The sequence below is a fragment of the Megascapheus bottae genome, chromosome 14, assembly GCF_031878675.1.
Source record: "Megascapheus bottae isolate mThoBot1 chromosome 14, mThoBot2.hap1, whole genome shotgun sequence".
NCBI lineage: Eukaryota > Metazoa > Chordata > Mammalia > Rodentia > Geomyidae > Megascapheus > Megascapheus bottae.
Window position 1 is genome coordinate 22,877,687 of NC_143522.1, and position 4,324 is coordinate 22,882,010.

General features: G+C 43.7%; 1 pseudogene; it reads right to left on the reverse strand.

The window, feature by feature from the left end:
• Positions 1 to 1,401: 1,401 nt before the first annotated feature.
• On the reverse strand, positions 1,402 to 3,108 carry LOC150054804 (uncharacterized; annotated as a pseudogene).
• Positions 3,109 to 4,324: the final 1,216 nt, after the last annotated feature.

The window sequence follows — 4,324 nt, forward strand, 5'->3', positions numbered from 1 at the left end:
CAGGGATGAATATGATTGTTTAGACTTTTAAACAACTTCTGTAAACATAGCACTATTTTAGTAAATCCAAACTAGTCCCCAAGTCACTATCTCTCAGTGACCATGCTGCAACTGAGAACAGAGCTGAGGTAGAACCACCGTGCGTACAGGGAGAGCAGTGGGTCATGGGCCAAGGCACAGCGAACAGTGCTAGAGTCTGTGAACTATACCTCCTGGCTTCATGCTCCTTACAGTTTTCTCAGCACTGAATGAATGATCAAGAAATACCAAGGGTTTTCTTTTCAGTGGTCTGAAGCAAAGGGGTTTCCTTGAAATACATATTCAAAGTCCACAATAGAAGGCTGGGAATATTTTCTTCGTTGTTTTGAATATTTAAAAAATGCAATTCACGAACAGGTACTTAAACTACATGAGGTCTCTTCATTACCAGAATCAAATCATACACCAGCCTGTGGGCTACTTCCCTGCCAAAGGCCTGACTCCAGGAGGGCATCCTCAAGAGCTCACACATAAAGCTAGGAGTGCCAGAGAGCTCACATAGAGTGGTGGTTAATGAAGGTTTTGAACAATTATGTACTCCCTTTATAAATTTCTGACGTGTTAATTTTCAGTATAAACTTAAATAGTGACAAAGGATTAAAAATGTCTGCCACAAAGACTTGGGTTTCAAAAATTAACTTTTAGCTGGATGGTAGTGGCTCATGTCTAAATTCCTAGCTACTCAGGAGGGTGAGATCGGAGGATCGTGGTTCAAAAGCAGCCCAGGCAGGGAAGGTCCATGAAACTCTACTTCCAATAAATCACTCAGAAAAATCTGGAAGTGGCACTGTGGTTCAAGTGGTAGCGCTCTAGCCTTGAGCACCGAGGCTCAGCGACCATGCCCAGGCCCTGAGTTCAAGCCACAGGGACCAGAAGAAATAAATAAATAAATAATCACTTTGAGAGGTTACAGGTTGGTAGAATCGTGAGGACAGTGTAGAGAATTCCTTTGCCACAGGTACTAAGTCCCCCTATTGTTAGCATCATCCATTAGTGTGGTACATTTGCTACAGAGTCCAAACTCATACTGGTACCTTAGTATTAGCTAAAGTCTGTATTTAACTCAGATTTCCTATTTTCACCTCACGGTCCTTTTTCTGTTCTAGGATCGTATCCAGGCCGTCAGATTAAATTTAGTTGTCATGGCTTTTAGCTTCCTCTTAGGATTAGGTTTTCTTGGCTTGTAGAGACCTTAACAGTTTTAAGGAGTATTTCTCAAGTAGTTTGTAGAGCATCATTCACTTCTTGAGATGTGTTGGTTGATTCATTTTTGACAATCTGAATGAAGGTGCTATAAACATTCATGTACATGGTTTTGTATGGATGTAAGTCTTCAAGTTATCTGGATAAAATACTTAGGAACTTGATCTTTAGATCATGCAGCAAGACTACTGTTTATAATTACTTTTTTTATTTTTCCCATATTTATTACATAAAATGGGTTCTCTCATTGTGAGTTCATGCACAATGCCTTTTTATTTAATGACTTCCTTTACATGGTATTGAGGAATTAAAACCCAGGGCTTCATACACGCCAGGCAAGCACTCTACCACTAGGCTACACTCTTAGCTCCCAAATTCATGTTTTTGAACATCAAAGTGTTTCCCACATTGCTCACACACACAAAGCTTCTCCCCAGTGTGTTATTTCATGTGTGTGTAAGGAACTAGAATCACTGAAGGCTTCTCCACATTCGTTACAGAGGAAAGGTTTCTTTTCACTGTGAGTTCATTCATGTTTCCGTCGACCACTCAGGGTAAAGAAGGCTTTCCCACACTGCTTACACACATAAGGCTTCTCTCCAGTGTGAGTTCTCTCATGGATGAGACAGTGACTGGACTGCCCGAACGCTTTCCCACACTGGTTACAGACATAAGGTTTTTCTCCAGTGTGGGTCCTCTCGTGGATGGTCAGATAACCACAGGACCTGAAGGCTTTTCCACACTGTCTACATACATAGGGCTTCTCTTCAGTGTGAGTTACTTTATGTTTGTGCAAGGAGCTTGAATCACTAAAGGCTTTGCCACATTCCTTACACAAAAAGGGTTTCTCACCACTGTGAGTTCGTTCATGCTTTCGAACATCACTCAAAGAATAGAAGGTTTTCTATTCTTCTCTCCAGTGTGAGTCCTCTCATGCCAGATGCGGTGACTGGACTGCTGAAAGGCCTTCCCACAGAAGCTACACACGTAAGGCTTCTCCCCACTGTGCGTCCTCTCGTGTATTTTAATGTAACTGGAAGAACTAAAAGCTTTCCCACACTGCTGACACACGTACGGCTTCTCTCCTGCGTGAGTGCGTCGGTGTGTCCTGCGGGAAGTGGGGTAACTGAAGACATTCCCACACTGCTCACACTGGTGGGTTCTGGCATTCTGAAAGCACTGGGCATTGCTGCAGGCTCTCCCGCACATGGGGCATTTACACAGCTTCTCTTCAAGTTCCCCATACTCATAGAGTTTGGAGTCAGTGTAAGTTCCGAAGGCCATGCTCAAGGATGAATGCCTGAGGAAGATGTTAAAGACACTCGCTTCCACTCCAGCAGGGGTTTCAATGTTCATGACAGAATCTAGAGAACCACCAAACACTTCTCCACCTTGAAGACCTTCTTTTTATTTTGCCAGTCCTGGGACTTGAACTCAAGGCCTGGGCACTGTCGCTGAGCATGCTTTGTTCAAGGCTAATGTTCTACCATTTGGGCCACATTGCCATTCCCAGCTTTTTGGAGTTTATTGGAAATAAGTCTCATGCACTTAACTGGCTGGTCTGGCTTCAGATCACGAGCCTTAGGTCTCAGCTTCCTGAGCACTGAGGATTACAGGTGTGAGCTGCTGGTACAGGGCTTGTTTCCATCAATCCTGAACTCTTGGTCATCTCTGGGGACTTTTGCACACTTCTTCAACTGCCTGGTCTTCCCGTTCTTTTTGTATGGAGGCCAGGTTCCTGAAAGTATCCACCATCATATCTCTGTACAGCTGCTGCTGGGCAGCGTCCAGCAAAGCCCACTCCTCCAGGGTGAAGTTGACAAACACATCATCAAAGGTCACAGACTCCTTGCTGAGCCCATGGATTCACTTACAGCAGGAGAAAATCTTGACTTCTTAGTTTACATTTGGCATGTGGAATTGCTCTCCTCCCTGCCTCATTCTCACCATGGCTGCCTCCCGGATCCGCGGCGTCCTTCCCACACCGGGAGGCCCGCTGGCAGCGGAGGCCCAGCCGCCGGGGCCGGGACAGCCTGTTTATAATTTCATAAGAGATTTCCAAACCATTTCCCAAAGGTTAGGCCATGTTGCATTTCTTTAGGTGTGAATGAGCATAGAAATTAATCACTGGACCCAGAGAAAAAAGAGGAAGAGGAAGGTGACGAGGAGGAGGAGAAAGAGAATAGAGAAGACACATGTCAGTTAATGTCACTGACACAGAACATGTGCAATGAAAGTCTGAAAAGACATTCTCTTCATAGCTGTTGTAAAGCAGTATTTAAAGAGAAGATGGCCAAGAAGCGTCTGCGTGTGATCAAAGTCATCAAGTACTCTGGAATTTTGATTGTAAGAAGAGAAAAATTCTGCTGAATACATAGTTGGGTATCAGCCAAGAAGCAGGTCAGACTGACTCTCAAATGAAATTCTATTTATGGATATGATAGAAAAGAATAAAGAAGGATGGTGGGGGTAAAGGAAGAAGGAAGAGAGAAAAGAAGGAAGATATAAGGAAGGAGGGTCTATGGCCATATCACCCTGAATGCGCCAGATCTCATCTGATCTCGGAAGCTAAGCAGGGTCGGGCCTGGTTAGTACTTGGATGGGAGACCAAGAAACTGCCATAAGGAAAGAGGAAGAAAGGAAAAAAGGAAGTGAAGAAAGGGGTAGGGGGAAGAAAGGAAGAAGAAAGGGAAGAGGAGGGAAGAAAGGGGAGAGAGGGGCGGAGGAAAGAAGGGGGAAGGATGAAATGAAAGAAGGGATAGGAAGAAATGAAGGAAAAATGGAGAAAGGGAAGAAGAGAGGGAGGGAGGAAGGGAAGGAAAAAATTGACTAAACTGTATGCTATAAGCATTCCAAGCTCAGTAGCAGTAGGGAAAACTTGGTGAAGTAATTGATTCAAGCACTATCTCTGACACATTTGACCTTAGAAAAGCCATTTAAAAATCAAGCTTGGCTTTCTTATTAAAAAAAAATATGCCCAAACCGACTTCTGCCTTACAGTGACTGTTGCTATGACAATATTTGTAATATATTTCTAGCCCCTTGGTAAAATTCTTTTCCCCCATAAATTTAATATTACTGG